Source organism: Canis aureus, chromosome 1 (assembly GCF_053574225.1).
Source record: "Canis aureus isolate CA01 chromosome 1, VMU_Caureus_v.1.0, whole genome shotgun sequence".
NCBI lineage: Eukaryota > Metazoa > Chordata > Mammalia > Carnivora > Canidae > Canis > Canis aureus.
In genome coordinates this window covers 67,620,791-67,633,728 of record NC_135611.1, presented here as the reverse complement: position 1 = coordinate 67,633,728, position 12,938 = coordinate 67,620,791, and the positions used below count along the sequence as shown (strand labels likewise).

Genomic DNA, 12,938 nt, shown 5'->3' with positions numbered 1-12,938 from the left:
GCATGGAGCTTGCTTCTCCCTCTGCCTATGTCTCTGCCTCTCTCTCTCTCTCTCTCTCTCTTTCTCTATCATAAATAAATAATAAAAAAAATTAAAAAAGCATAAAGAAACAACAGAACAAACTTGTAGCATTTGTAAACTTAAATATGGAACCATTCAAAAAAAGGGGACGCACACTGGACTGCTTCTTTTGTGCTCTAGAATCATGACCCAGTTATTATTTGGAAAGCAGACTGGTTCTTAAATATGTCACAACAAATACCTAAAGGATACTGAATTGGAAAAAAATTGAGAATGGCAGACCTGTGTGTGGAATGGAGACACTATATAATAGACAGTGTACTTGAATATAATGTATATAGGAAGTGGGGTGCCTGACGGGCTCAGTCGGTAGGGCATGCAACTCTTGATCTCAGGGTCCTGAGTTCAGGCCCATGTTAGGCATAGAACCTGCTTAAAATATATACATATATATTGGTGTATATAAGAACTGTAAATTCTAACCAGTGTGGTTCAGACTGGCTTCTTGTCTTTGGCATGATGAAATTAGAGAAACCTGTAACCAAGGAATGTTGAAGCAGATAAATCCAGAAGGACCCATGTGCTCTGATTTCTTGCTTAGATTTTGCAAAGTAGATTTCTGGCTCATTCTTATCATGGATACAAATCCCAGGTGAGGACTGGGAATTCTTTTGAGGTCTGTTGTTCACTCCTTTAGCTTAGGTACAAAAATTCAGCTTAGGTACAGTAATTTATAGGACAGTGATTTCCCACAGTGACTGTGCTCTTCACTTACATAGCCATTTAAGATCTTTCCAGATCTCAGCAGTTTGCTCACAGTTTGGACTCGGGAGACCAGCAGAAAGAGGCACTTTGTTTACTCCCATCCCTCATTCATACTTGTACCACAGACTTCCTCAGTTGCAGCACGTTTTAGAAAAGCCTAGGGATGCCTGGCTGGTTCAGTCGGTGGAGCTTGTGACTCTTGCTGGATCTTGGGGTTGTGAGTTCGAGCCTGACGTTGGGCATAGAGATTCCTTAAAAAAATAAAAATAAAAACAATAGTTTTCAGGGTGCCTGGCTGGCTCAGTCAGAAGAGCGTGAGACTCTTGTCTTTTATGTGAACAGTGAGGAAAAGGATATATCTATTGTGTGCATTATGGCAGTAGACTTGAACTTTATAGGACAGCATGTTGAATATGACATTCTTAAGAGCTTGTTAAAATGGGTGATACCAGTTTAAATTATTAGCACATTTTTGGCACCATTTGTGGGACAGACAAGACTGATTTGTGCATTCATATGATTGATGGAGGATCCCTGTTAGGCTGGTAAACTAGTGGCTTCTTCACTCCATAAGATATGTATGACAGAGTTTATCTCATTTCTTGTTAATTGAGATAAGTTCACCAAATATTGAATGATTGTCCATTTTTGCACCAGGCAGTGTGTTTGCATAGAAGACAAAGAGGTGAAAAAAGTGACCAAGTCCTTGTACTCAGGGACCTCACAGACTATTTGGAAGATTTTTTTATTTTATTTTTTTATTTGGAAGATCTTTTTATTTTATTTTATTTTATTTTATTTTATTTTATTTTATTTTATTTTATTTTTTTATTTGGAATAGATAAGTTATAATTCAGAGTGGCAGGAACAACGAGAGCGTACCATCTGGATGTGGGAAAAGGACGGTCCCTCACTGTTGGTTAGTTGGGCTTTCCTGGATCAGAAGGTTATCCATGGCGAATCCTCAAGAATAATGGCCACAAAATGCTCATGGAAAACTGAGGAAGTAATGGTGATGATGACAAATGCTTAAAATGGGATTTAAAAGGAAAAAAAAAAAGACCCATGTTCAGGTTTAACCATTTGCCAATTTCCATAGTTGTAAATGCTACCTCTATGGCTGATACCAAATTACCAATGTGAATGACGTCACTGAACGCAGTTGGGAAGAGATGAGTAGTAGCACACCTTTATATAATGTTTTGCCACCATACAAATAAATACAAGAGGAGTAAATAACTTTAAGAACATTAATGTTGTAAAAGTAAAATATTTAGGATATTCTTTATTTTAATGCCTCTGTTTTAAATATAATTTATTCAACTGTAAGATTGTACAATTTAATTCTTGAAAATGACTGTTAAATAACTGGCTCACAAAATTGCTGGAAATTTTAACAGTTGTGGCTCAGGAGCTGTATGGGCTGGCTCTACTACTCGATGCATTATAATCTTGGTTATGGGGGTGATGGGTACAGCGAGTGCCTCCTCTTTAATTACGAGATTTTTTCTATAACACTCTCCCAATAAAGTAGAATTTAGTCTGAGAAAGTCGTTCCCACTGAAACTCATGAGCGAGGATTTAGTTTTCAACAAGGCTTAGGTTCATGGATAGGAAATGCTCAGCTCAGAAGGCTTTGGGAGCCATCTACCTCTGTGGAATCTACTCTCGGGAAAAGCCCTAAGAAGACTGTTTTCCTGCTGAGTTGGAGTTTTTCTCACTGCACAGGCTGAGTATCTTTGGTTGTAAGTGTTGGTGTGAGTAGTCACTCTCCTTAAGGGCTGTTAACTTAGAGCCGTGCTAAGTATGCTTAAGTAAGTTTTTCAGTGCTTTTGAATTATGTGCATTTTCATGCTAAGCACCATCTTTTCCAGAATATTTCACAGTAGGGGTGGGTTTCCAACCAAGATAGCTTTAAAATTATTATGTAATCCTTATAATAATATATCACTGTGGCCCAGAAGAACACCCAACATTTAACTTATTCAGAAATATTTGAAGACTAAACATGCCAGCGAAAGTGAATGGATTTGCATCCTTTACATTGTTGCTTTGATGGACTTTTTTGGATGTAATGAGATTAACATTTACAAAATCTATATTTTTTTATATAAGGCATATATTTTTAAAATTTATTTGACTTCTTGATTTAATGATCCTTTGTTATTATTTCTCACCATTGAATGATCAATTATCAATTGTTTGCCAAAGTTACTTCTGATTATTTTACTTGTCTGAAATTCTTTTTCATCTTCTGATCTCGACCAGTGCCACATACAGGTGGAATGTTGTTTTAACATGTGCTCGCTCTTACAGTACTGATTTCCATAAGCCCAAGAATATTTCATGTTCTGAAAAACACCATGTACATTAATCCTACAGTGTTAAATGAAAAATTTTTGTGCCCTATATGCTTTTGTTAAGCTCTGCCAATGAAGAGTTGGTGTCTAAAAGTTAGCTGTTCATACTTAGGAGTGTATTATAAGATAGTTTATGAAATTGGCAGATTGTATATATGTTTTTTTCCCCTTTAGTAGGAAGGTGTGTGTGTCTGTGTCTGTGTCTGTGTGACTTTAGTTTAGTAATATAATGACAAGGTGCTGACAAGGCTCCCAAGTGACTTCAGTTGGCAAAATGGGTTTTTCTCTCTATGACTTTTCTCTGTATATCTTCACATAAAACCTTTCATATCTGGGGGAAAAATTTTTTTTCTCTCTCACATATGAACCATTTCAAGAATTTGGAAGGATTCCAAACTTCACAACTTAAAACTGGATTGCATAACAATTTTTCCTCGTTTGTTCAAAAACAAAATACAGATTTTAATTCTTAATTAGGGGTCTGTCTCCTGGAAGAAACCAAGTGGGAGAAGAGATACAGACAAGTATTACTTAGTATTATTAATAAAGGTGTAGTACTAAATTGGCTCGAAGTTTTGTTTTTCTCCATTTAAACAAGGTTATAGGAAAGAGGCATATGTTCATATAAACTCTCAGGGATTTACTTTATAAATGAATTTCGAGTGTATGAGCGGGATCAGTAAATGTTAACCTCCGTCTTTACTTTTATGCCTATAATACTGTAGCAATTAATTGATATTCAGAATGATGGCTGAATTAGTTAAGCATAATAGAAGATTTAATTATGGGAGGTATACTGTAGTAATGCATAAGGCTGGAAGGCTCACCGATAGTGGTCACAGTGATTGAAATGAAAGTACCTCCCCTTCCCCCCATTTCTGAGGTAATCAAATGATTTTGTTATCCAGGACAAACCATTTTAGAGCATTTGTTTTTAGTAGACAACTTCTACTTAGTATTACTTTCTGTGGCAACACTGTTTGTTCATCAGGGCCTGATAAAGATCTGTAATTTCTCACTGTCTTAACCACTTTTTTTTTTTTAAAGATTTTATTTATTTATGCATGAGAGACACAGAGAGAGGCAGAGACACAGGCAGAGGGAGAAGCAGGCCCCTGCGGGGAGCAGGATGTGGGACTTGATTCCAAGACCCAGGGGTCATGACCTGAGCCAAAGCCAGATGCTCAACTACTGAGCCACCCAGGAGTCCCTTTTTTTTTTTTTTTTTTTTAAGAGCGGGAAGGGAGGGAGGGGCAGAGGGAGAGAGAGAATCTTAAGCAGGCTCCATGACCCACGTGGTGCCCCATGTAGGGATTGATGCAGGCTCAGTCTCACTGCACTGAGATCATGACCTGAGCCCAAGTCCAGAGTCCGATGCTTGACCGATTGAGGCCCCAGGTGAAGCCTGATGACATGACACAGCAGTGCGTGGGCGTTAGGCTTTTACCTGATACTGTGTCAGAAACTGAAGCCATTGGTGTATGTTTCTCTGGGCTGTTCACGTGTCATTTCAAAGGGGGAAAATCCTTCTTTAATGTTTTAGGCCCCTTAACCTAGAGTGACGTTAACTTTCAAAAACATTATTTTCAGTAGTTAAAATTTTAGTGTGTCCTGGGCCAAGTACTTTACAGGCATCAGGTCAGTATTTCCAACCTGCCTGTAACCACGCACTTTGGGGATAAGGGCTTCGGTTTGGCAGGGAGTGGCCAGTTTAAAAGCAAAGCTAACCTTGAGATCCCTGGGTGGCTCAGCGGTTTAGCGCCTGCCTTTAGCCCAGGGCGTGATCTTGGAGACCCGGGATCGAGTCCCACGTCGGGCTCCCTGCATGGAGACTGCTTCTTCCTCTGGCTGTGTCTCTGCCTCTCTCTCTTTGTGTGTCTCTCATAAATACATAAAAATCTTTAAAAATAAAAGCAAAGCAAACCAAACCACGGAATTGAGGAGAATACAACAACAGTAATGAAAATAGGCTTGTGTACCATGGAGGAAGTAGTATGTCACGAAACTTTGGTTTTAATTAAACAGATTTCTGTATCTTTTTCTCTGTGTCCTGAGTCACAGCATGAAATGAATTTCTCTCCATGGGGCTGACCAGAAAGCGGGGAAGCACCACACTTGCACGTTCAATGCTCACAGTGATCCCAAGGAGTGACTCAGGGTCGGTGGAGTGCGCGAGGTCACCCAGTCTATAAACTCCAAGGCTGGTGTTTGACTATGATGGGCGGCACTTTGGGTGTGAAGAACACAGGGTTTGCCTAATTTGGTGAATGAGTGACTTAATTAGCCGGGTCTGTTTCCTTGTCCTGGGTTTGGGGATAATGCCACTACCACACTCACTATGTAGGGTGTTGTAATGATCAAAGAAGGTAATTTATGTGGATGTGCTTTTCCACCTTCAAAGATCTAAACAAACGTAAGTTATTATTATAATGACTTGCTCTTTGGCTCTTCAAGTACTAACTGACTCCCGGGTTTGACTAGAGATGAGTGGATTAAGTGTCTTTTGAAGTATTTTTCAGGGGTTCCCAGCTAGCTCAGGCGGTGGAGCATGAGACTCTTGATCTTGGGGTTGTGAGTTCGAACCCCATGCGGGGCATAGAGATTACTTAAAAAAAAAAAAAAAAAAGGTATTTTTCAAACTCGTAAGTTTACAATTCAGCGTTTCAGGAGTCAAGATCATTCCTGTTCAGTACTTTTATAGCTTTTGCTTCCTGTTGATGACAGACTGTTGTAGTGAATGAAGAAGCTATGATTTTTATGTATATTTACTTTTCCTATTTTGGTGTTCCTCTTGACAAAACAACAGAAGGCAGATGTACTTTGGACATACCTGTACAAACTCATTATTCCCACATGTCTTCAAATAAACCTGCATCCTGATTTCAAAAGAAAACACTATGTAAATAAAATCTGATTGAAAAAAAAACCAATGGTGATACTCAATGGAGCATCTAAAGACTTTGGAATAAAAGCCTATCCAACACTTAATGAAAAACGACAGCAATGGAACAAAAAGCAAACATGAAACCTTCAATTGATTGTAAAACTTGTGAGTAGAGGTATTTTAACAAATAAAAGCTAGGAAACAGCTCGCTGTCTTTGGCCTGTCTTCGGTCTTTTGCTCAGTCATCTTTCTATGTACTCATCTAGCCGAACTTCTTAAGATATTATGTTTTTATTCCCTATTTATTCCACGGCCTGATTCCAGGATATAATGGTAAAAATAAACATTTTTGTGGTAAAAATATATATTCGCATTTTATGTGATATAATGGTAAAAATATGCGTATTTTGCATTTTGTATGTGAGTGTGGAGTGACCTTGTGATTCAGTATACGTCCTGAAGTCTTAGAGTTATGAACATGATCATAATCAGACGTTCAGAGAACAGGCAGTTATCGGGACAGAGGAGCATTGATGCCTCACCAGCAGCCCCCTGACATAGTCCTAGGAAAAGCAGAGGACTGTACCGGGATGCAAATTAGGTAGAGGAGTTGCTCTTTGCCAAGTGTTGTTTATTGAACAGAGTAAACGTCCCCCCAGTGGGTTGGGGGGAGCTGGGTAGTTTAAGTGGAAGAGCGGGAAGAGCAAGGATGCTCAAAGGAGTGCCCCAAATATAGATTCACTGGGCCCGCCCCATCCAGGAGCCCCAGGGTGGGAAGGTGACCTGTTTTGCATCAGGGAATTGCCCACAGCTGGGAGGTTAGGCTCCTTAGAATGGAAGCGAGGCTGTGATTTTTTTTTTTTTTTTTTAACAACCTGACAGAAACAGTGTTAAGGAAGTAAGATGACTACAGTTTCAGGGGATTTATTGATGGTTCCTAAGAGAACTAATCGTTTTACTTTTTCACACTTCGGGGATGAACAGTATGCTAAGAGCAAAGCATCCGTACCTATTCATGGGAAGAATTCTCTAAAGGAGTTCTGTTAGTCAACATATTAAAAAAAAAAGTATAAAAAATACTTCAAAGTATAAAAACATATTCTTTTAAAGTGTTCTGTGATTCAGATTTTAAGATAATTCACTGAATGACCTTACTCCACCTTCAGATAATGAGTTTTTACTTTGTGTGTTAGCTGCACGGGGCGGGGGGGGGTGTTCTGATAAGTGGTAGTAGGCCTGTACACTTTAGATGCAAACTAAGAGAACAGGGATCATTAAAATATGGGTGGATAAAAATTAGGAGAGAATATGTAAGGCTGTTGGAGTAAGAAAGAAAGGAGGAAAACAGAAGAATTCAGTCAAAACAAGAAAGTGGAGGTATTTAAATGCATAACTCCTGTTGATGTACATTTGATAAAGTGTGAAATTTTGCTTTTACTCATTTGAAGGCAAGATAAAAAATCTCAAGTATTTAGAGCAATTTTATTTCTTTCTGGTTGGAGTTAAAGAGTATTTTTTTTTTTTTTAACGAATAGCCAGGGATAATTAAACTGAAAATATTTAAAATGGAGCTTATTTTTTAATGTCACTTATTTCCATCATTCCCTAGAACCCTGAAACTATCAAGGTTAGTGTTCGGCTGCTCACTCTCCCTAGCCTGTTTTGTCCCTCTCAAGTGGAAAGTTACTTAACGGCTGGTGCAGAGCTCAGCCATCCCCAATTCTGACAATTGCTGTAAGGCAGTTTTATAAGTGATTAATCACATGCTATTACTGTGTAGGTGGGAGGCTTATGGCATAGATTTATTTTGTTCCCCTTTTTAGCTTACAAGTAACCTAATGTTTGTTCCCCATTAAGACTTATGGGGAACATAATGTTTCACCCATTCCAGAGCCACCTTGACCTTCCCTCGTTTACTGTGATGCCAAGTACTATAATCATATTTTGAGTACAATTTTCTGATGGAAGCCATGGTCTTCTTTGTTTATAATTTTATAAAATAAGAATGATTCCACCAAAGGGCGGTGGGGAGAGAAAGAGAAAAAGGCAGAGGAAGAGAGAGACAAACCAAGAAACTGACTCTAAGTATAGAGAACAAACTGATGGTTGCCAGAGGGGAGGGGTGGGTGATCATTCACCTTATCCTGATGAAAAAAAGGAACAGTTCCATAAGCCACACGTGAAAATGTCACTTGACATCATCATTAGTTCATTATCAAACCTTGTGTAACGTTTATGCTTCTTATAAATCTAGAAACAGTTAAGGTTGGTTTATACGATACTTATTTGTTTAGAAAATAATGAGTCTTAAAGGGCAGTAATAATTTGAAGGGCCGTGTATGTTACTACGAATGGTCAAGCCGGAGGAAATCCTATTATTTCAGAGATTGCTGTCCTTCTGATCCTCCAGGACAAGACCATCTAAACATTAAATCTCAACCTCCAGGCCTGGTCTTACATCCTAAGATCCTAAATGAGATTTAAGTTCTAGTACCTCATTCGGCCTGATATTTTACATTAAAAAAAAAAAAAAACCAGTCATTTATTAGATATTAACTATATGTACATTTAGCTAGAAACTGTCAGGATATAAAGTATATGATAAATTTTTTAAAAATTTATTTGGGGGGGATAGGGGTGAAAGGGGGCAGATGGGGGAGAGGAAGAGGGAGAGAGGATCTCAAGTAGACTCCTTGCTGAGCGTGGAGCTTGTCAGGGGATTGATCTCACTCCTCTGAGAATATGACCTGAGCTGAGACCAAGAGTTGGACACTTAACTGTGCCATCTGGGCGCCCCAAGCATATGATGAATTATTTAATAAATAACAAGCATAGGTAGAGTTTTATAATTAATACCCCTTGTTTTCCACCTTACACTGGGTAGGGTTTTAGGACTAGCCACTTTTCTGTCCTACATTCTACTCACAATTTAGGAAAAAGTGGTTTTTTTCCACAGACCCTAAGGGTCACATTGCTGAGCCTAAGATGAGATTTCCTTATTGGGTCTACTTCTTCCAAGATTTTGGAGGACATTTTCAGTGAATCTTTAAAGATACATCGTGCACCCCGATCACTCTGGCATGCTTTAGGGATGGAGGACGTGATCCTTCTCAGCATGAACCTTTTATTATGGTCCTTACAGTCTAGGGTAGACAGGTGTTAAACAGATACTCGTAAATAATGAAGTAATCCTAAGTGTATAAAGTACTTAAAGGAGCTAGGGGAATGTCTCTTAGGAAGATTGTCCTTGCCGTGGAGCAGCTAAGCATGAAAGAGTGAATAGGAATTCATTTTTTTTTAATTTTATCTATCATCTATCTATCTATCTATCTATCTATCTATCTATCTATCTGTCTATATCTATCATCATCATCTATCTATTTAGAGGGAGGGAGCGAGCACAACAGGGGGAAGGGACAGAGGGACCAGGAGAAGCAGACTCCCCGCTGAGCAGGGAACCTGACATAGGGCTTGATCCCAGGACCCTGAGGTCATGACCCAAGCTGAAGGCTTAACTGACTGAGCCACCCTGGCGCCCTATGAACAGGAATTCTTGGTGTGAAGGATCCTGGGCAGAAGATTCTAGGCAAAGAGCATGGCGACTGCAAAGAATATGGCGTATTTTAGCAACTGACAGAAATCCTCCATTCTTGGAGAGGGGCCCGGGAAGAGGAGCTTGACTTTAAGTAATGGGATTTTTTTTTTTTTTTTTTTTTTTTATGAGAAGAAGTTGGAACCAAAGCCTGAGAAAGGTCATGATCAGATTCTCGTTTTATAAGGATCACTCTGAGCACCGTAACAAAAAAAAAAAAAAAAAAAAAAAATGTGGTTTGGAGGGAGCCATCTGGATTTTGGTGAGAGCGTTTAGGAGGACGTCTTTTGAATCCGAAGGAGCAATGACACCTGTTGAGGGTAAGGTGGGAGAGGAGTGGACAGGCATGGTGGGGCTTGCTGAGAGGTAGTGAGAGGGAAGGAGGAGAGGTGCTGTCTGAAGCTCTGGGTTTGAATTCTGACATTTACCCATATGGGGAACGGTAAAGGTAGGTTTTGGGGGGCCTTTGCCCTGGGAATTTAAAAACAAGTCTGCATGTTACTTTTCCCCTGCATAATTCTGTTTTCGGCATCAGGATGAGATATTCTTATTTTTCAATTACCGCTGAAGGTATGTGTGTAAAGATTTCTGCGTGAGTATCTGTTGGAAACCCAGTCATTTTACAATGACCCATTTCAGTCCCAAACCCTCAGGTACCTTCCCGTATTGGTTCTCTCCTTCATGCTTTAACTTCCCTGAGTAATAAACTTCACTATTTTTGAGGTTCTTTTCCTGTTAATGTTCTCTTCTTTAGAATACAGAAAAGTATATATATATATATGTGTGTGTGTGTGTGTATGTGTATGTGCACTTCCGCCATTCACACATGTAGTTTCTTTTAGACTGCACTGAGTTGATGTGTAATAAAATATGGAGAAAAGAAGAAAATTAAAAAAAATAATGGATTGCATTAGAGAATGGACACATAGAAAGTTGAGAACTGAGAATAGTATTTTCCTTTTTTCTTTTCTCTTTCTTTCTTTTCCTTTTTTTTTTTTTTTTTTTTTTTTTGGAGAGAATAGCCAAGATTGTACCACTTGGCTGATTACTAAGGTCAGAAAAATAGGAACTCCACTCTTATTCCCCTCTCCCCCCACCACATACTTGCAGGGCATTATGACAGTTTTAATGTGAATTGTAAAATGTAGGAGGTATACTCTAATTCCCTTTCAGGCACATAAATCAAGTCTCAAGCTCTTTCGGAAATGTTTACTAGAAAACATCGTGGGCAGGTTTTAAAATGCTTTTGGATTGCATGACGGCATGGTGCCACTTCGATTGAAGGCTTGTAATATTTTATTTTCTTTCCCAAAGAGTCAGGATAAATTCTATAAACCTTTTTTTTCCCTCGTTTTGTTGTTTCTGTTGTACCATTCTGTTTGGCTCTCACCTTTTACCCCCCGGGAAACAAAAGTGTTTTCTTACTCGGGTGTTCCTGCTGAGTGCTCCAGCTGTTGGGCAGCCGGTTCAAAGTTGTTCCTTATTTACACACTGTAATTCCGGCTGATGGGAAAACTTCCTCAGTCTTATCTGAAGTATAATATACTGGTTTTAAGGGATGTATTTTGGCAGGAAATCTTTGTCAAAACTTACCAGAGTACAGCTTATTTATTTATTTATTTTTTTAGTATAGAATCTAATTTAATTAGACTATTACATCCTTTGAAAAAAGGGTTATAGTGAACGTCAGCAGAAAGCCTAGTCCAAGGAACCTCAAGCAGATCCATCAAGTAGCAGGTCCTGGTCCCTACTCGGTATTCATTCCCCAGCAGTAGTTACATTAACTACGGCAGTGCGGTACATCAACACACCTGTAGTAAGCTCAGTGTATGCTGGGCGCCGGGTAGGTTCTTTCTTTCTGTTTAGACTTTGCCTTCCAGTAGAGTCAGGTGTTATCTATCTATCTATCTATCTATCTATCTATCTATCTATCTATTGAAATGTGGACTTGAGAAATGTTACAGCTGGGGACACCTGAGTAGCTTAGCGGTTGAGCATCTGCCTTTGGCTCAGGTCATGACCCTGGGGTCCCAGGATCGAGTCTCACGTCAGGCTCCCTGCATGGAGCCTGCTTCTCTCTCTGCCTGTGTCTCTGCCTCTCTCTGTGTCTCCCATGAATAAATAAATAAAATCTTTAAAAAGAAATGTTACAGCTCATTTTGGCATAAAGTGCTGAACGAGACACATGGGGTCGGGGCGAGAGGTGGTGGGAACTGGCTGCACTCGGGAAAGGATGGGAAAAGCGTCCAGTTGGGGGAAGTCTTACCTCTGGAGAGTTCCCGGGGGGCGGGGGAGACGGTCGAGTGGCTTCAGTGTTTGCAGAGTGACCGTGTGATACGTTTGCTGGTACTTCTAGTTTTCAGCCATGTGGGAACGCACCTCGGAGGCCTGTGACTCATTGAGAGGCAGTGGCTGGAGTTTAAGGGGTGAACCAGGGAAGCGGGGAGATCTCAGGAGGCATAGAGGCCTGCGGATGATGGAAGATGGGCAGGCCCTGGGTGGGGGAGAGCGCGGGGGATTGGGAAGGGCGGGGCCAGAGCAGCCTGCGAGGCCCGGGGAGCCCCTGCACCCTCGCTCCCCCCACCCCCCGCCCCTGCACCCATCTTGTCGGTGTGCACGGCGCTCCGGCCAGCCTCGCTCGCGCAGGGCGAGTGAAAACCGCACAAGAGAACAAAAGCATTATTAGGAAGGGCTGCAAGCCCGAGGTCGGTCTCGGTGGCGGTCTCGGTGTCCCCGCGGGCCCGCACGGGGCCTGGAGTCTGTGCAAAGTAGCCTGACCGCCTCCGCGTGGTTTCCAGGCTCGGGCACTGACCGCAGGCAGAACAACTGGAGATGCTCGGCATCACCCACACCACACTGCAGCCACCAGGTGTGGTACCTGCGAGCCCGGCTGCTTTTGTCTGCTTCCTCGTAAACATTCTTTCCCCGTTCTTTATGGGCACATGATCCTGAGACACAGAAAGCCTTTGTGTCCCACTGGGAATGTGAGAAAATCAAGCCTCCGTATTGGTTGTGCTCCTGGTTAGGAACCACTAACGTTTCTGTGTTAACCACCCAGGCTTTGAATGGAGATAAAGGTTTCCAGCAAGATGTGCCCTACATTTTTTTTTTTTTTTCTCGAAGACATCACCATTCCGATACAAGATCTCTTAAAGACACACTAGAAATGTCTGTTTTTAATCCACCTGATGCTGCGATTTGTGGGTACTTGTTAAAATGGAAATGTAACGGAGCTTAGCCTAATAGGAAGCACACGGGTAGCACCTCGCAGGGGCCGGGCACCTTACGGAAGGGAACATGTTTAACTTCCACCGCC

At 40.7% G+C, this 12,938-nt stretch overlaps 1 protein-coding gene and 1 long non-coding RNA gene across 13 annotated transcripts in view; one reads left to right on the top strand and one right to left on the bottom strand.

Moving 5' to 3' along the window:
• Positions 1–12,938, top strand: part of PTPRK (protein tyrosine phosphatase receptor type K) — a 547,287-nt gene that overhangs the window by 14,463 nt on the left and 519,886 nt on the right. The window lies entirely within an intron of this gene.
• The window catches only part of LOC144286676 (uncharacterized), a 54,975-nt gene continuing 42,241 nt past the window's right edge, over positions 205–12,938 (bottom strand). The window contains exons 5-6 of one of the 3 annotated variants that reach the window (XR_013354635.1): positions 11,889–12,089; positions 205–1,037 (exon numbers count right to left, since the gene is read on the bottom strand). This is a non-coding gene — a long non-coding RNA (uncharacterized LOC144286676). Of the gene's footprint in view, positions 1,038–1,622; positions 1,785–11,888; positions 12,090–12,938 lie in introns of those variants that run through there. The other 2 variants (XR_013354639.1, XR_013354642.1) reach the window with 2 other exon arrangements.